The sequence below is a fragment of the Lithobates pipiens genome, unplaced genomic scaffold, assembly GCF_037356315.1.
Source record: "Lithobates pipiens isolate NorthernLeopardFrog02 unplaced genomic scaffold, aLitPip1_a1.2 Scaffold_13, whole genome shotgun sequence".
Classification (NCBI taxonomy): domain Eukaryota; kingdom Metazoa; phylum Chordata; class Amphibia; order Anura; family Ranidae; genus Lithobates; species Lithobates pipiens.
In genome coordinates this window covers 458,702,450-458,723,260 of record NW_027507718.1, presented here as the reverse complement: position 1 = coordinate 458,723,260, position 20,811 = coordinate 458,702,450, and the positions used below count along the sequence as shown (strand labels likewise).

Here is a 20,811-nt window from a genome sequence, read left to right as displayed (position 1 = left end):
CCCTGTACACACGGTCGGACATTCCGATAACAAAATCCGTCTGATTTTTTCTGACGGAATTTGCCCGAAACTTGTGTTGCATACACACGGTCACACAAAGTTGTCAGAAAATCTGATTGTTCTGAACGAGGTAACATACAACACGTACGTCGGAACTATAAACGGACCAGTAGCCAATAGCTTTCATCTCTCAGTTTATTCTGAGCATGCGTGGCACTTTGTCCATCGGAATTGTCTACACAAGATCGGAATTTATGCGATCGGATTCTGTTGTTGGAAAATTTCTCAAACTCTCAAACTTTGTGCGTCGGAAAATCCGACAGAAAAAGTCCAATGGAGCCCACACACGGTCGGATTTTCCGACAACATGATCTGATCGCACATTTTCCGTCTGAAAATCAGCATGATAGCCAGGAGACTAGCAATTTCAGAAGCACAATTTTGCATATCTCTCCTTTAGGCTGGGTTCACACTGGTGCAAATTGGATGCAGGTTTCCCGACATCCAATTCGCATGACAGAAGACTGTGACCGTCTCTCAGTGGAGCTGGTTCGCACAGCTCCGGGGCAGCCACGGAGTGCACTGGAAAAGGGTCTTGTGCGTCTTTTTCAGGTGCAAATTCAACCACAATTTCGGACCTGATTCGCACCTGAAACAGGGACGCACTGGACCCCCACTGGGAGGGAAAGGGTTGACAATTCAGCAAAGAGATTAAAACCAAAACCAAAATATAAGCATTAAAAGTGAAAGAAATAATACAGTGTTATAAAAATACAAAAGAATAATAAAAAAAGTAAAATCTGTTACCAAATTATAATGCTACTGATGATACAAAACAGCACAGAAATGTCATCAAGCAGACTGATACAAATACCGATAAGAGCATATTATTCCTTATCAAACAACAAAAGATAAGTATACCCTCGGCCCTGAGGAAGATGAAGTTATTGAAATGCGGTGGGTCAAGCCGTATTTGGGACTAAGCCCTTGTACACACGGTCGGAGAATCCGTTCGGAATGTGTCCTATCGGACCGTGTTGTCGGATAATCCGACTGTGTGTGGTATGCATCGGACTGATTCCGTCGGAATATCCGTCGGACCAAATTTTCCAACTTGTTGGAAATATTTTCCGACAAACTGGCCCGATCGGACATACATCGATCATGTGTAGAGAATTCCGATCGGACAAAGTGCCACGCATGCTCAGATCAAATTCCTACACCAAAGCTATTGGCTACTAGCCTGAACGTAGTCCCGTCGTGACTAAATAACGTCATCACGTTCTGAATGATCGGATTTTCCAACAACTTGGTCTGACCGTGTGTATGCAACAGTTTCGGACACAATCCGTCGGACAAAATCCTTTGGATAAAATCCAACGGATTTGGTTGGCAGAATGTTTGACCGTGTGTACAGGGGCTAAGACTGAGGAACTTGTCCTGTTCGGGTTATAAATTGGGTTTGCTGTAATTTAATATACTGACAATTTGATGTACACATTGTCAGCCACAAAATGCTATTTTTTTCAAATTATGTGTTTTATGATGTATAAGTAAAAGGAAAAAAAAATCTTTCTATCTTTGTTTCCTTAACGGTCCCATTGGAGGAACATAAATGTAATCATTTGTAACACTGAAGGAATGTTGGCAATCTTGATTATTGTCTAAGCCCCTCCTTATGCCGTGTACACACGGTCGGAATTTTGGCCAGCAAAAGACTGATTAGAGCTTTTCGTCGGAATATGCGACCGTGTGTATGCTCCATCGGAATTTTGCTGGCCGAATTTCCGCCAGCAAAAGATTGAGAGCAGGTTCTCAATTTTTTCAGACGGAAAAAGTTTCTATCGGAAATTCCGATCGTGTGTATGCAATTCCGACGTGCAAAAACTCATGCATTCTCAGATTCAACTACAAGATGGAAGCTATTTGGCTACTGGCTATTGAACTTCCTTTTTCTAATCCCGTTGTATGTGTTGTACATCACCGCGTTCTTGATGGTTGGAATTTGGTGTGACCGTGTGTATGCAAGACAGCTTGAGCGAAATCCCTTGGGAAAACCATCAGAGCTTTTTCCGACCAAAATTCTGATCGTGTGTACGTGGCATTAGTGTATAAACGTGTCTACTGGTATATGATGGAGAGGGAATGGAGTAGGAACATATATATTACTTTAAGTATAAAAGGTAAACAAATACATTTTCAGCATTTGTTTGATTGCTTTCATCATGCTGTTTTATTTATTTTCTCCTTTTCCATTTATTTTTCCCATTCTTTACCCATCGCTTTTCTCTTTTTTCTCACTCCATTTATTTCTATTATATTCTTATTTCCTTTACACTGTAGTTCTGTGCCACTTCAGCCAGTTTCAGTTTAGACCTCTAGCACTCTGTTCTTTTCCTTCTCTCTTATTTGAAGTGTATTTCCACTTCTGCATCCAAATTGGGATAGCACCTGAATTCCAGCACTTTAAAATTGTACTGGGGCAGACTAAAGCCTCGTATACACTATTTTCCTTGGACAAATGTGTGTTGTCGGATTTTCCGAGTGTGTGCACAAAAGTCTGTCGGACAAAAGTCCAAAGTACAAAGCAAGGACGAGCCAGAAGCGGTCGGCCGATTCCGCAACATGTCTGGTTGATGAATGGCCATTCAGAAAGAACTGAAAGGCGCAAAATGAAAATCTCAAAATGAAAAACGCGAATCAACACTCACCAAACTTCCACACACACAAAATTAGCAGAAGGAGCCTAAAGGGTGATGCTAAAGAGCTGAAAAACCATGTAGTACGTCAGTATGTTCGTAATTGTTGGCCAACAATTGTGTGCCGTGTGTATGCAAGACAAGTTTGGGCCAACACCCTTCGGACAAAAATTCATGGTTTTGTTGGCCAACAATCCGATCGTGTGTACGAGGCTTAACTCTGACATTTGTTCAGAAATGCTTAGGTCAGCTATGAGGCCTTCTCCTGAGAAACATCTAAAAGGTTAAGAAAAAAATGTATATATGAACATAGTGGATATTTCTCAAATTTGACTTCAAAATGTTTGGACACTGATCTATCTAATAGATGGCAAAAAAATACTGTGAAAATGTGTTGCATGAGACACTGAGAGTCTGCCCATAGACCTGCCCCTAGAATCATCCTGTCACCCAACTGCATAGTTATATATTAATTGCATATGGGCTCATTTCCCTTCATCAAGATACTGTTTATTGCACAGGTTTTCAAGGTTGTGCTACCACCTGGTTTAATGCAAAAGCTTGTATGCTGCAGCTGGAACTTATGGATACCAGCTGGTCTTTAGCCTACTGCCTAGGTTGCCTTGTGTGTGATTCAGCTTTGTCCCTTCTTCTTTAGTAAATCAAGTCTTAATACATCTAAGGAAGCTCTGTGTAGACACTCCTTCACATTAGCTTGCCATCTCTGCAAATGGTGGCCAAAGATAAATGGCCCCCCACTGTTCTCAACCACCTGAGGATTTTGAACAGTCCTCAAAATTGTAGCAAAGTTTTTAGGATGTATCTCTTTGAGCCAGATCCTCTCCCCATGCAGCCCCCTCACCCTGTTGCTACTGGCAATTACCGGCTGTCAAAACAACAGGCAGGAATTGCATTGTACGTACACAAAATGCAGTCACTCATTACATTGTTTCACTGTATTTTTTATTTTTTATTACATTTTTGTTTATCATTAACATTCATAGTTTTTGTTTTATTTTAGAATTTTTTTTTCAGTGTCACAAAAATGGAAATGTGCAAAATTGAAAACAAAACAATAAAAAGACACCTGTTATTCAATTTGCAAACAACGTGCAATGTCCAAACTTGAGAAATACATGTTGCTAAACCATATATAAAGAAAATCTTATCATAGCTTTGGATAGCATAGTCATGAATTAGAACATTAGTCAGCGTTTTACTGCAGCCTGTGTTTCCAATAGGAAGATTTATTTTTTCTATTTGTCATAAAAAAATTGTCATTTGGGGTGAAAGTTAGGGAAAATGCAACATTTTAAATTGTCTCCAGAACAGAAACAAAAGGGAAATCTTAAAACTGGAGACACGTGTTTCAGTGAAAGGTGTCTAAAAGGGTAATTCCACTCACTTTAGAGAGTTTTCCCCTCAGATTCTGTTGGGGTTGTAAGACAAAGGGAAGGTACTGCCCAATAAGACACAGATGGCACAAAAAAATAAAATAAAATCTGACAGCAGTTTGAACCATTACCTACTCTATGCAAAATTAAAAAATTAAAAATCTTTAAAAAAAAAAAATGTTTTGGCTAAAGATACACTTTACACTATTCCTATTGTGTGGAGAGCAACCTAAACAGATGCCTGAGAGCTGCATATGTGGCTCATGAAATGTCCATGTTCCATCTCATCCAGTGACAAGCGGTAGACCATGTACACACTGATTATCAGCAGAAAAGGTAAGTAACATGCATTTTCAGTAGACAGTCTATGTGCACCCCTAATCCCAATGTATCTACACCTGTCTGACATTTTGCAGGAACATCCCTACTGTCATTTTCAGCTTCCCTATTTGCCCTATTTTTACTAGATACCCAGCTTACAGTGAGAAGAAAACAGCCATTTTGATATCCTATTTTTTCTATTTTTATTCATAAATAATAATGAGGATATGTAATATCCTAATACAACCTAATTAGAGGAAATGAGAACCCTGGAGATCTGTGGGAAGGAACCATATTGTGTTTGTTTGACATTAATATCATTTAACACGTAAACTAATGTTCTCTTAATATGTGTGGGGAGCTGATTATTTGACTTCCCACAGTTAGAAAATAGCAATGTCTCATACATCTCAATTGTAACAATGGACACTTTAGCTAGCACACACGACTGATGTGGGAGTGCAGTTTTGTCAAGCTGAGAGTCTACATAAAGCAATTAGAAAAATGATCATAGGCTTTCCAGCCCAAAATAACCCCAGTGGTGCATTTATTTGAAGAAACACACTCCCTATTTGCTGAATGCATGGGTCATATAACAAGATCTAAAACACAGATTGCCCTAATTTTAAGGAAACCTTAAAATAGGTGGCAGATCTATTTCAGCGTTTCTATTTTACAGGATTTTAAATCTTTGCGGTGTAATGCCAGGACAAGGCAAGCAATTGTTCTTCCAGATATACACAGAATAAATGAACGACTAAGACTAGCTGCAGCATCGAGTGACAGTTGGATTCACATGTATAAGTTGGCTGCTGAAAGATCTTTCAGATATTGTAACACACACTCTTGGATCTTCTGTTTATGCATGTTTAATCACAAAGAGAGGATAAGAGGACATCTTGCAACAGGCTTATTTCAAGTGGAACAAAAAAATAAAATTTGGCAAGAAATAACCAACCTGGCCACCATCTGATTCTTCAATGAGATCGGATACCAAAGGATGTGTATGGAGATGTAATTTGTACACAAAGGCATACAATCAATACCTGATCTTATGGCAACCAGCCAGTTTTGGAAATGATCATCATCTGCATTTCAAAACAGCAAGACAAACTAAAAATGAGGGACATCTGCCTAATCTCCTAAATCCTAGAACCCACTACTGTCTTCCAAATAATTTGGATTTTGGATAGCATGCATGGCTGAAGGATTGGTCAGGCTAAATCAAGACTTTCAGCAATATTGGAAGTGTTTCTTTCCACCCCAACTACTAATAAATGGCCCCATCCTTGCCTAAACATCACAATGACGCATTTGATTAGGGCAGTATCAGGTCATTTGCAGATAGTTTAGAGTGTATTTTTTAATAACTTTATATTATACAGCAAGGGTATAATTTTCTACCTTTTATAATTAAAAAGCAGTCCTTGAGTTCCAGTCCAATGACTTTGCATAGGCTAAGATGATGTCACCAGTCTACTGCAGGCAGCGGGAAGCATTTCCTTGTTCTCTGCTTCCCCACTGAGCAAACTGCAATATTGTAACTTTTTAGCAAATCAGAAGTTAGATGCTCTGACAATGGAGGATATCAATACCAACAGACACATAGGTGTTGATATATTTTGGGAAAAACACAAGTCTAGTTATAGCTCTATTAAGGTCCCTCCGGATAAAGTCAATACATATATATATATATATATATATATTTGGAGGCACTCATGGGTCTTGCAGAGGAGGAAGATCAAAAACAGCAGTGTTTTTTTTTTTGGCATCGTTTTGTTGACGCTCAGTCCATCTTTCTCAAGACACTACAACGTGGAAGTGAACAGACTAATAAACCCAAAGCCCCACCGATTAACACCCCCTAGTGGTGACCTCACACAATGCAAAGGTTAAACGACACATGCAGGGTAGAGGTCAAAAAAGATCACACAAGGAGCAAATCACAATAGTTCATCAGAAAAGAAAAATATACACAATTCTAGCTTAAATCAAGCTTTTAAAAATAGCTCCAACATAAAAATGGCAAATTGCTGAAAATGTGGAACAAAGCATATAGTAAACATTCACAAGACGGCCGCCATAGCACATGGCAAACACCAAGCAGGTATGGACCACCCATAATCAGTACCATCAAAAAATACTAAGTGACGTGCCACAAAAATACTACTCAAGACCAAACACCCCACATGTCATAAAAATAACTCTTTCTCTCTCTCTCTATATAGATAGATAGATAGATAGATAGATAGATAGATAGATAGATAGATAGATAGATAGATAGATAGTTAAATAGATATTCAACCAGTGGCAGTGCACTGGTATAGAGCATTCATTACTCCTAGAGGAAAACCAGGCTCTGATGTAAGATAGGTCTCACATTGATGCTTGTTGATAGTTTTATTTCACAATCTGAATCATCTTTACAATCTGTGAATGGAATCACACGCATGCTGCTAAGATACCTCCCTGGCACACACTGGTAGCCTACTTGTTGCCACACTTTACCTAAACATATCAGCATCCCAATCTTTATACGAAAAAGACGCCACAGTGTATCTCCCTACATTGCAGGTGAATGGTGACCTGCATGGGGTTGCTCTACTTCTTATCATTTCTTTGCAACCTAAGCAAATAAAACATAGCCAGTTTACCTAACATTGAGCTAAATAATGACAACACAAGACTAAAAAAAAACAAAAAAAAAACAACTGCATCCAAACATCTTCTTCTATTACCTATTACCTTATTTACTGAAGCATGGACAGATAAAACCTTTTTTTTAGGTATCCTACTTGTACTGTCTTTATGTGGTAAAAAGAGTGAATAATTAATTACATAATGTGCAGAAATTCAACTTGCAGAACCTATAAAGCGTTTATAGGCTTTAATTAAACCTTATACACATTATACTGAATTTAGAAGGAATGAAAGGATGTTAAACAATACTATTTTGTGAATCCAGTGGCTGTCAAATTGCCCTTAACCACAACCAAGGCAGTTTGTTTAATTATAATTAGAAGGAAGACTGTCTGCCCAAAAGTTTAAAGATTTTGGATGCATTTGCACAATTTTATAAACTTACTGACCTACTGACAAATATTAAAAAGACCCACCAACAACCTCTTTTGGGCCAACCAATTCTAGAGGCTCTGAGACAAGTAAAAAGGTTGATCTCCATCGTGTTCATACTGTAGCTGCACACATTGCTACAGCTAGATTTTGAAAGTCTCCTACTATTTCATTTTAAATGGTTAAGACCAAACTCTCCTGGATAATAGTTAATGGGAAACTCTCAGCCACCCTGAATAATAAGCTACCCCAGTTTGAGAAAACATGGAAACTCTGGATAAAATATTTCTCATGCCGCGTACACATGACCTGACTTTCCGGCAGAATAGGTCCGACGGATAGTCCGATCGTGTGGGATAATCCGTTAATTTTTCTTTAAAAAATTCCGATGGACCTAGAAATAGAACATGTTTCAAATCTGTCCGACGGACTCAATTCCTATTGTGAAAACCGTTCGTCTGTATGCTGGTCCGACGGACCAAATACAACGCATGGGCAGCTATTGGCTACTGGCTATTGAACTTCCTTTTCTAGTCCCGTCGTACGTCATCATTTTCAAAACGAACTGACTTTCGAACTGACTTTAGTCCGTTTGTGTGTGGGCAAGTCCGTTCGTTCGGAAGTCCGTTGGAACTCCGTCGAAAGTTCGTCGGGAAGACCGTCGGGCCTTTTCTGCCAGAAAGTCCGGTCGTGTGTACGCGGCATCAGGAAACACCTAGAACCCACACATTACCCTTGTAACAGTTTGCCCTCTTTATTTCTTTCTTTTCTCTTCTCCTTTTCTTAGCAAACTGTACATCTATCCCCAGACTAGTTCATTGGGACACCATGCCAAAAATTGGGGAGCATATGTGCATTTAGCGATTAGTTTTCTCTATATGTTTTTTGTGCTGTTCTAATGGGCTGCATTTATGTAGAGACATGTATTCTAAAGGAGGTTGCCCCTGGTCCCAAACAAGGTTTTACCTGACACTAAGGTAGTAGGAAGGGCAAGATGGTAACCTCCTCCATTTTACTCAGGTACATGACTATGATATTCGATGTGGACAGCAAATTTATTTGTTAGTATACGTCAATTTGAATGAGTTATTGAATTCCTCTGCAAAAGTTTGTATTTGTATTGTATACTTACTATAAAAATAACAATAAAAACTACTGTAAAAGAAAAAAAGACTGTCCACCTAACTAGAAAATAAAAATAGCTTTCCCCTAATGGATATGCTACGATTAGTCAGAACCATATGGGACCAGGACTGAGCACAAATTCCCACCGTTTTAGATGACTACAGTTGAGTAGTAATCATTATAAGTCTCAGGGACTTGGGCCAGGTGAGCCTTTACGTAACAGTACCTATGCTCACCTACCCACTGTATTAAAAAAGATGGGGCTCACTATCTTTATTAGATGTTGAATTCATCTTACACTACAGCAAATGCAGACGGCCAGCTGAGACTCAAAACAGAGAGGTGCAACAGAAATGTCCAGTGGAAATTCCTGACTCTGTATTCCAAGACAGATATGGGTAGAAAATTACAGCAAATCAGCCTTTACTCACAACTAAATTCTCACATCTAATTTTTAGTTTTGGACTGAACTTTTTCCATAAAAAGTATGTTATAGGAAAGATTTAAAATGTTCTATTGTACCTAAGCGACAACGTGAAAATTTTTTCTTTAGGCTAAACAGGTGGATGGGTTTGATTACACTAATCCAGACCTACCCTCGTGTTCATGTATTGAAGTTTACAGACCACTCCTTCTGGGAAAACAGGGGTCTTGTCACCTTAAATTACATATATGCTAGAAATGTATTAGCCTCCTTCACTGACCGACAGAGAAAATATGCACTCCCTCCCTAAAACTTCGCCATGTTTTGCAAACCCAATTGTGGGTCACTAGCACTAGTTTTTCTGATTGTCTAAGGATAGGCGTTCTATGGTCATAAAGTCCTAAATGCTTAATTTCTACTGTTTACTCTCACCTCTTAGCCACCTCAATAAATAAAAATTGCTTGGTCGTTCCTACTAAATGGAAACTACTTACACATGATTTGTCAGATGAAGATTGGGAGGAAGCATGCACTTCCCATTTAACTGTCACTTCTGCTGTCAATAACAAACTTATTCAACTATACATGTTACATCAGTCATATTTAACCCTGGTAAGACTACATGCTATGAATCGCACACCAATGGCAGCATGCACTAGATCAGGGGTCTCAAACTGGCGGCCCTCCAGCTGTTGCAAAACTACAAGTCCCATGGGGCATTGCTAGGCTGACAGTTACAAGCATGACTCCCACAGGCAGAAGCATGATGGGACTTGTAGTTTCACAACAGCTGGAGGGCCGCCAGTTTGAGACCCCTGCACTAGATTCACCTATCAACATGCAGATTTTAGTCAAGTAATGTGGTTGTTCCCTGTTATCAATAGATATTGAAAACAGGTGATGGATGTACTGACTAAAATTTGTTCTGTTCTTGTGCCGTGCAATCCACATATATGCCTGCTGGGTATATTAGATGAAAAATGGCCAAAATATACTAGAATAATGGGAAACATTGTTTCTGGCCCGAAAGGCTATCACACTTAAGTGTAATCAATCTGCTCCTCCAACTATCCGTCAATGGATTCAGATGGTGAACCAGATACTACTATATGAAAAATTTATTTTTGAGCATTGGGGTTGCCCTACTAAATATGACAAGGTGTGAGACACCCGGTGTTCATCCACTCTCATTATTACTAATATATGAGTTGTTTGTAGCATGTATTTAGTATATATGTGTAAATGAGTGAACGTACTTGTGTACTATGCATAGCATTATTATGTTTCCAATTTAATTTCACTTGATCGGACAGGTAATTTGTCACTGTTATTTCACAGGACTTGTCAACTAGTATTTTATATATGCAATCCTGGACTTAATATGTAGTGTGTGTACCAAATTTTTTATTTCAATACACTCATGTTGAGCACATTGGTTGTTTTTCCAAAATGTCTTTTTTATTTATATCTTGTCAATAAAAAGAGTTAAAAAAAAAAAAGTAGGGCTGCATTTCCTGGCATTTCCTGGTATGTGAGGGTGCCTAGGTATTCCAGTTCTATATCCTCATAGAGGATATAGAACATCTGCAGTTTGAGATCTAATGCCCCATGCAGACTTTTTTTCCAACGGATTTTGGCTGAAACTTGTGTTGCATACACATGGTTGGACAAAGTTGGACAAAGGTGACGTAAACATCGTATGACGGGACTACGTAGAGGCCAGTAGCCAATAGCTTCCAATTTTTTTCTGAGCATGCGTGGCACTTTGTGCGTCGGAATTCTCTACACACGATCGGAAAAAGTCCGATCTGATTTTGTTGTCGGAAAATTTTAAATCCGGCTCTTAAACTTTTTCCATTGGAAATTCCAACGGAAAAAGTCTAATAGTGCCCACACACGATCGGATTTTCCGACAACATAATCCGATCAGACTTTTTCTGTCAGAAATTCCGACCGTGTGTATGGGTCATTTAGACACTGCTGCCTCTGAATTCTAGTCTTGGGAGATCTGTAATAAGATTTTGTGATGCCACTACTGTGCTGCTTACTGTTAAAGGCTCTGACATGAGAAAGAAATGTTCTGCCTCTACCAAGATGTCTGTCTTCACACAGAGGCACAGTGAAGAACAAGGCATGGTAAGCCAGTAATGGGGAAACACCACAGGAGGGAGACTGCAGACAATACTAAGGACTAGGAATGAGCACAATGTTTAGCCCAACACAGGTTTGACCAAACCCTGCCTGGTCAGGTGCTCATCTAACCAAATATGGCCACATAGCTAAATGGAAGCTTTAGGGATAAGATGCTTTGCCATTCATGTGGCCTGATAGGGTTTGTGGAGCACTGATCCTTGCATGCTTGCTTCCTCCTCACCCTTCCTGGCCTGCCACCAGGCTGCATGCTCTGATAAGGATCTGGTATTAATTTTGCAGGGGTCTTACACTTGTTTTTATTTATTTGCATTGATTTCTCCATTAACATTCATACAGATACTGCTTTGTTTACAAACAGAACAAATTGTCCGGCAGCTGACATTTTCTGGCCACTGAAATAGATTTTTGCTCTCTTTGTCAATGTCAGTTTTGCTGCAGTGGGTTAAATACATTGTACAGATCTACCACTTCACAGGCAGGTGAAGGATTTCCCCAGGTTTGTTATTTATAGAATTTAGAATTTCTGTTTCATTTTCAGCATTTTTTTAATATTTTCTCCCAGCCAAACAGATTTTTTGACATTTTTGGTTTGGTGCATGTTCCCTAGGGCAATACCATGCCTTTTGCCTATAAAGTAGACATTACTGTTTTTTTGTTTGTTTTGTTTTAAGATTTGGCTCTCATTAACTTTAACGAGGTTCAAATTCAGAACCCAAATTTAAATTAAGTTTTGCCTCTGCCTCCCTTTTTGTGGGCACATTTTCAACAGCTTAATTCTTCACTCTCTGAATTAACATGAACTATTTTTATTCTATATGCTACTAGCATTAGTAAATAGATAGGAAACTATATCATATTTACTTGTTTTAAACTTTTTTTTTTTTTTACATGTCTTGTTTCTGGTTTCCAGGCCTAGGGAAGGCCCCACTGTAAGGGATTGTTTTAATTTTATTTGAACAGAGTTGATCTTAAATGGTGGATACATTTCACATTCATATACTTAATAGGCTGATACATTCACCTCTTTTAAATAGATACACTCAAGATTGCCAGAGGAAACAGCATTCAATTAGTAATGCAAATGAACCAGGTTTTAAGTCTGCAGCACTTGATAATTTGTGTTTTACTACAGAGATCACGTACTCTTGGAGACAAGAGGCTCTCATTTCTAATGAAAACAACGAGAAATAGGCCTGTACTTGGAGATAATTTTTATCAGTACAAATGAGTCGTAATTATACTGGTAGCAAGGACAACTTCAAGAGCTAAGAAATATGGATTTTCATTTAGAATTTTTAAACATAACCAAAATATTTGAACAGCTTTAACAGTATCCTTACCCATTCTGACATTATAAAAATTATAACATATGTGTCACCTCACAAAGACTTGCCATCTAAATTCCAGTATAACAAAATACCCAGTAGCTCAAAAACTAGCAACTTTATTGCTCAAATTAGAAATGAGTGAACCAAAGTTTGGCCGAGTATTTGTCATTTAACCTTTATAGCAATACTGCTGCTAAATGACAAATCCTCAGCTGGCTTCTGTTTGTCCCTGGCTGAGGATCCTGGGTGATGTCATTGACTAGATATAGTCATGATCATATTTGGTCAATAGTGTCATCCAGGATCCCTGGCCAGGAACAAACAGCAGCTAGCTGGGGATCTGTCCCTTGCAACATGAGTAATGATGGGGCAACATTGGCAGGCAACCAAATGCCATGGGGGCATGTAAACATCATTAGGTGCCGTGGAAAGATTGTAGGGTGGTGGATCATCATGTTTTTTCTTACACAGAAGTAATAAGGGGTACTAATCTACTTAGCACTCATTTTCCTCGGGTAAGAGAGGATGGATAACATAGGGAGAAGGTGCTTTGCCTGGATAAGCCCCTGCTTTCAATTTCAGGAGAATACCCATAAAACAGCAATGCAGGTATAGCACTTACCCCTGAAGGAGCGGCTGGTTTTGTTGGGCTTACCGTTACCTTCTTGACCTCGTGTGCGTCTAGGGGTTTCCCGAGGTAGATGGCCCAAAGAACTGCAGAGACTGACACTGGATCCAATTTTAGGATATTTATTTAGCAACAAGTAAGCAGAACAGTCTCTTAATGAATGGTAGAGGGTTGGGTAGGAAATTCAGGTACTCTTGGAACTGTACAAAATAGGAAGTCTCTCACTATAGAAATCCAGAGAATTGCCATTCACAACTGGATTCTCACAGCTACCGGATAGACCTCCTCTCACACAGCCTAGCAACCGATAGAGTGTTTGAATAAAGCAAAGCCTCTGCCACAGACTTGCATATAGAACACTTGAACAAAGTCTCTGCCACAGACTTGCATATAGAACACTTGAACAAAGTCTCTGCCACAGACTTGATTGTAGAACACTTTTGAATAAAGTCTCTGCCACAGACTTGATTGTAACTGAAGGATGTAGATAAATTTAGAGAGCCATCATATGGTACCAGTATCTCGCAGTCGGTCCGGCGATACCGTATGAGTGTAGATTTGCTTGGTGTCTTTCAACTGAGCCTCCAGGCTCTTTCTGAAAAGCCAGCCTTCAGCGTGGCCTTCTCCTGAAGAGTCCTCCCCTGGTTGCTTCTCCAGGTCCTGGGCCTCTCCACAGATGAGACGGCAATGGACAACCTTTGAATCCTCCCTCCAGTTACTTTGCCTCGGGCTAGCCAGCCCCGAGACTCAGAATTGGATAGATCCGCACCCCAGGCCATGAGAGCCATGGGGGCTGTTCAGGAGGACCAGGACCAAACAGACAGAAAGATCTTCTGGACCGGAACCCAGAAGCACGTGATGTCAGTACCTTAAGTACCCTCTCCCAGAATGCACAGCAAGAGGACACTCCCAATGGGCTGGTTCCCAGAAAGTATGGCACTCAATGCGCCTAACTTAACTGTGTTCTCACACTTGCTAGTGATGACAGTGCCACCTGTGGCCAAGCAGAACACAGTGCAATCCAGCTAGACTGGTACTGAAACCATAATTTGGTATAATTGACCCTAAAACCTAACTGTGGTTTTAGGAACTTCCTGAAGAAGACCATATGGGTCGAAATGCATCGGGGCATCATCACAACAGACCAATGATATGTGATGCTCTAACTTTGTGTTTGCTTTCTGTAAATGTGAAATGTTTTTGTTATCCCCTTACCAGATTATACTGTTTGATACGGCAACATGCTATTGACCCTACATGTTTCCAATAAAATATTTTTATATAATCCATTTCTGTATTGCTTGCATTGCTTTTTTAAAGCCCCCTGGGGGAACTTTCCCATGTTACACAAATTGTTTTTGGGGTGTGCAGCTGCTGTACCTCTCTTGTATGTGTCTTTCCTATTGCTATATCATCTAGTAATTATGTTGTGACGCCCATCTTGGCACACCTTGCACTCAGCTGCAGTAAACCAGCAGCAGATATCTTGTTACACCCAGCCCGAACCATATGGGCTGGGGGTAACAAGATGTCTGCTGATGGCTTACTGCAGCTGAGTGCATGGTGTACTAAGATGGGTGTCATGATTTTTACCCTCTGACAGAAACACGGAAAGACACTTCCTTTACCAAAAGTGATGGCTCCGGTCACCGTTTTGGACAGAATATGCGGCAGCCCTACCCCCCTGCCAATTTACCTGTAGTTTTACTGCTGCCAGGCCAATCTCTGCTCCGCCCACTGACTTCTGGTTGCAGGTATCGGATCAGGCATCGGGAGCATTTGTGCGAGTACAAGTACTCGCACAAATGCTCAGGACTAGTATCAATATTGGGGCAACCCTAATTTCCAGTGATGTAGATTATCATCAGTCATTACAATTATTGCAACCTCTCATCCAACGATGTTCCCCAGGCATGTGACAATGTTTTCCTGTTGCCATGATTCCTCCACCTCTCCTACAAATTTTTGATCCTTACCCCAACATATCACCAGTCATTAGAAGAGGAACTGTAATATACAGTTGCAAAAAGAAAGTATGTGAACCCTTTTGGAATGATATGGATTTCTGCACAAATTGGTCATAAAATGTGATCTGATCTTCATCTAAGTCACAACAATAGACAATCACAGTCTGCTTGAACTAATAACACACAACTAATTAAATGTTACCATGTTTTTATTGAACACACCATGTAAACATTCACAGTGCAGGTGGAAAAAGTATGTGAATCCTTGGATTCAATAACTGGTTGAACCTCCTTTGGCAACAATAACTTCAACCAAACATGTCCTGTAGTTGCAGATCAGACGTGCACAACAGCCAGGAGTAATTCATGACCATTCCTCTCTACAGAACTGTTTCAATTCAGCAATAATCTTGGGATGTCTTGTGTGAATCGCTTTCTTGAGGTCATGCCACAGCATCTCAATCGGGTTGAGGTAAGGACTCTGACTGGGCCACTCCAGAAGGCGTATTTTCTTCTGTTTAAGCCATTCTGTTGTTGATTTACTTCTATGCTTTGGGTCGTTGTCCTGTTGCAACACCCATCTTCTGTTGAGCTTCAGCTGGTGGACAGATGGCCTTAAGTTCTCCTGCAAAATGTCTTCATAAACTCGGGAATTAATTTTTCCTTCGATGATAGAAATCCGTCCAGGCCCTGATGCAGCAAAGCAGCCCCAAACCATGATACCTCCACCACCATACTTCACAGTTGGGATGAGGTTTTGATGTTGGTGTGCTATGCCTCTTTTTCTCCACACATAGTGTTGTGTGTTTCTTCCAAACAACTCAACTTTGGTTTCATCTGTCCACAAACTATTTTGCCAGTACTGCTATGGAACATCCAGGTGCTCTTGAGCAAACTGTAAACGTGCAGCAATGTTTTTTTTTTTACAGCAGTGGCTTCCTCTGTGGTATCCTCCCATGAAATCCATGCTTGTTTAGTGTTTTACGTATCATAGATTTGCTAACAGGGATGTTAGCATATGCCAGAGACTTTTGTAAGGCTTTAGCTGACACTCTAGGGTTCTTCTTCACCTCATTGAGCAGTCTGCGCTGTGCTCTTGCAGTCATCTTTACAGGAAGCCCACTCCTAGGGAGAGTAGCAGCAGTGCTGAACTTTCTCCATTTATAGACAATTTGTTTTACTGTAGACCAATGAACAGCAAGGCTTTTGGAGATACTTTTACAACCCTTTCCAGCTTTATGCAAGTCAACAATTTTTAATCGTAGGTCTTCTGAGAGCTCTTTTGTACAAGGCATCATTCACATCAGGCAATGCTTCTTGTGAAAAGCAAACCCAGAACTGGTGTGTGTTTTTTATAGGGCAGGGCAGATGTTACCAACACCTGCAATCTCATCTCATTGATTGGACCCCAGTTGGCTCACACCTCACTCCAATTAGCTCTTGGAGATCTCATTAGTCTAGGGGTTCACATACTTTTGTCACCTGAACTGTGAATGTTTACATGGTGTGTTCTGTAAAAACATGGTAATATTAAATTCTTTGTGTGTTATTAGTTTAAGCAGACTGTGATTGTCTATTGTTGTGACTTAGATGAAGATCAGATCACATTTTATGACCAATTTGTGCAGAAATCCATGTCATTCCAAAAGGGTTCACATACTTCTTTTTGCAACTGTAAGAAAGCAAATCTCTGCACCTCTACTGAGATTGTCACACAGAGACAAGCGTGCAGAAAAAGGCACCATAAATCAGTAATGGAAAAAGATCAGCTCCAGGCAACCAAGGAGCAATAATGGTGACTAGTGCTTTGATTTCTACCTGCTTTTTTGGGGTACAGCTTCCACAGTACTGGTCCTCTTTAACTAATTTACACTATTAAAAAAGCTGCAAAGCACAGATTTTTGTAGTACTGCAAACAAGAAGCAGAGGCTCTATTCCGTAATGAGCAAAAAGTTAACCCCCCTATAACTACATTATTTGAAATGAAATATCGATTGCTTACAATAAGCTGATTTCTGTTACATGTTTATCCAGGGTATTTTTACTCAGAGAATAGGTGCAGGTATTCCCCATTTTTAGTCACCCCTTGTCTCTGTCCCCCACTCACTTCTGAACTTCCACCCCAATCCACCTCCCAGCACTGCCCCTTTTAGAGAACACATAAGTATTATTTTGTAATGATAAATATAAGTAATTTGTATGCAATTTGTTGTAATATATATGTAATTTGGTGATAACAGCCATGAACAATAGACCTGCCAGCAACAATAGATCCCCCAACAACAAGAGACCCCTCCCCCCAACAATGTGTGACATCACGCACGTTCCTCGTGGTTAAGATGCTGGACTCGTGAGCACGTTCCCCGCGGTGGAGATGCTGGAGTTAATTGTTGCTGGAGTTCGCTGTCGCTGGAGTTGGGAGCACTGTCCCCCGCGGACGTTCCTCGTGGTTGAGGCGAGACTTGAGACGCAGTTGTTACTACGATTCACCGGTGAGATTTCTCTTTAACTACTGACAGTGACAAACAATCCATATAGTACTATTTAATAATATATAATACAAACTTTGCTATTGAAATAGAGATATTCAGCTGTATATGTACTTGTAGTATTAGTTCTACTTCTACTAGCTCTTCTACTACTAAACTAACAGGCCAAGTAATAATTATATTTTATTTAGGTACTACTTTTTTACTACTTATATAGCGCTGTCAATTAATTTAGATAGCAATCAGTTGTTCGTATGTTATACTAATACTACACTGACAAGCGCATGATTTTTTAAACATGGCAATATGCAATTGCACTATGAAGCAATATACTACTTACTGAATATTATATCTCACAAATAGCATGCAATCAAATCAAACTCAGGGTGGTTAGGTATCGTTTTATTTTTTTATTTTATTGCTGCCTGGGTTTTCGTTTTTTAGATTGATTTTAGTCCTTTTTTTCCCTCCCCCTCAGATTTCACTCCCACTATAGATCATTCTATGCTATTCTTCTAAGCTACCAGCAAAGGTGGACCATGTCTGCAGTGTGGAAATAATTTAAAGTTTCTGATGAAGACCCCAAATTTGCAATCTGCGGTCTTTGCTCAGCAGAAGTTTCAAGAGGGGGTACAGTGCCAAGGCATTTTTCAACAACAGGTTTGATACACCACCTGAAAACACGACATCCAGTTCAGGATACAGAATATAAGAAAACAGTACCGCTTCCAAAAATGCTTCACGGCCAGGCTCAACACCATCTATGGCCACAGTCTATGAAACGGTTAACAAATGTAAAAGTGACAGTCCCAAACCTCGTAGCATTACAGATAAAATTATGGAATTTATTGCATTAGACGAGCAGCCATTCTCTGTTGTGGAGGACATTGGATTCCATAGGCTTATGCAACATATTGAGCCGCGTTACACAATACCAAGCAGACGCTACTTTGTAGATACCTGTCTACCTGAATTGTTTTGCAGTGTTAGAAAACACGTTCATGAGCTCATGACTACCGACATCATAGCAATTAGTTTTACTACCGACGTTTGTAGTTCAGACGTCAGTCCAACGAGCATGCTTAGCCTGACAGCGCAGTGGATAGATCACATACTGCAGCAGCAATATCTGACGCTTTAAAAACTATGCTTTACACTTGGCACATTGAGAAGTCTAAAATGCATTTCATTGTCTGAGATAATGCGCAGACACATAGCAAGAACAGTGAACTTAAAGCCATACCGTGTATGGCACACATGCTGCAATTGGCTGTAAATGAGGGATTGCTGAGTCAGCGCACCATATCTGATATCGTATCAAAAGGAAGAAAAATTGTGGGTCACTTTAAAGCGGGAGTCCACCGGGACTCCGCGTTTTTTTTTTTTTTAAAAGCCAGCAGCTACAAATACTGCAGCTGCTGACTTTTAAGCTTTTAATAGTGACACTTACCTGTCCAGCGCGCCCGCGATGTCGGCACCCGAAGCCGATCTCTAGGTCGCCTGTCGGGTCCTGCCGCCGCCATCTTGGGTATGGGAATCAGGAAATGGAGCCTTTCGGCTTCATTTCCCGGTTCCCTACTGCGCATGCGCGAATCGCGCTGCGCAATAAGGACGCTCCCCGCTGCCTCTGGGATCTGTGTGTTTCCCAGCAGGCAGCGGGGCACTTGCGGGAAGGGGCGGGCACTTGCGGAAAGGGGCGTAAGTTACGCCCCTTTCCGCAGAGAGCTATCCCGGAAGTGGGTGCAGTTACCTGGATTATCCAGGTAACTGCACCCCCCTCCCCCCTGAAAGGTGCCAATTGTGGCACCGGAGGGGGGGAGGGTTCCGATGAGCGGAAGGTCCACTTTAGGGTGGACCTCCGCTTTAAGCATCCTCCGCTTACTTATTCCAGATTACAAGCTTTGCAGATACAGTTTGGCATGCCACTGAAATTACTGCAGCAAGATGTAGCCACTCGTTGGAAAAGCACCTACTATATGTTGCAAAGTCTTTTCGAATAAAAGTGTGTTTTAGCTGCATACATTGCAGATTACAAACTGTCGGCAACATTGAACGCACATCAGTTGATGTTAGTTGAAAATAGTTTGTCTCTTCTATCTCCATTTGAATAGTTAAAAGAAATAAGCTCAGCTAATGCTTCCATTGCTGAAGTTATTCCCTTGATTACTGCGCTGAAAAAAGGCAGAAACAGACCATGGTGTAAAAATGGCTAAAACTACTCTACTAGAGGTCGTTAACAACCCGTTTCAAGACACCGAATCCAACCCTCTGTACTGCACTGCAAAAGTTCTAGATCCTCGATTTAAACAGCATTATTTTTTTAATGTGGAGAAAATGCAGCGTGCATGGGAAATGATACAGGCACAAATGGAGGTGTTGGAAGCATCTAGTAAAGGAGTTTTGAGGTGTAGCACAGAGGAAAGTATACCAGAGAAATGGTCGCATACAAGTGAAGAGGAACACACTCCCTCGATATCTGATATTTTTGAAGAAATTTTACATGAACGCACCCCGGTCCATAGCAGTGCTACAACAACTACAGCTACCCAACAGCTGGAGATTTATTTAGCTGGACAGCCTATAGCCAGAAGCGACAATCCCCTTGAGTACTGGCGCATCAACAAACAACGTTTTCCTTTGCTTGCATGCAGATATTTATCTGCCTCAAGCACTAGTACAGAGAGTGAGAGACTATTCAGTCTAGCATCTCATATTCTTGATGAGAAGGGGAACCGTCTCTCCTGTGAAAAAGCTGAACTTTTGTTCTTAAAGCGAAATCTGCCACTTTTACTCTGAAATAGATTTAGAAATCAGTTTTTTTTGCACTTCTTAAATTTAAGAGAACTCCAGCTTTTGAACTACTGTACACATAGCTTGTTGTTGGACCAAACTATGTCTCACTATCTCCCTAAGCTGTCAGCCTGCTGCATGTGCAAAACTGTATGTATATCTGTTCTGTATCTATGGCTGGCTACATACATCATGCAGTATACCGCACTGTTTTCTGGCTATGAGCGGAGACTTCCAGAAACACAGACTAGTTTACATTGCTTGCTGCGATTGACTGAGCGCCGCTGCTGTAGACCAGACTGTAGACTAATCTTTTCCAAGAAGTCTCCGCCCATACCCGGGGCCGGAACACAGTGCGGTATACTGTATGACTATGTATGTAACCCGCAGCTAGCTACATATTTCATATACATACAGTTT

At 40.5% G+C, this 20,811-nt stretch overlaps 1 protein-coding gene across 1 annotated transcript in view; it reads right to left on the bottom strand.

Annotated features, from left to right (window-relative positions):
* Positions 1 to 20,811, bottom strand: part of STK32B (serine/threonine kinase 32B) — a 339,672-nt gene that overhangs the window by 139,114 nt on the left and 179,747 nt on the right. The gene's annotated exons all lie outside the window — the stretch shown is intronic.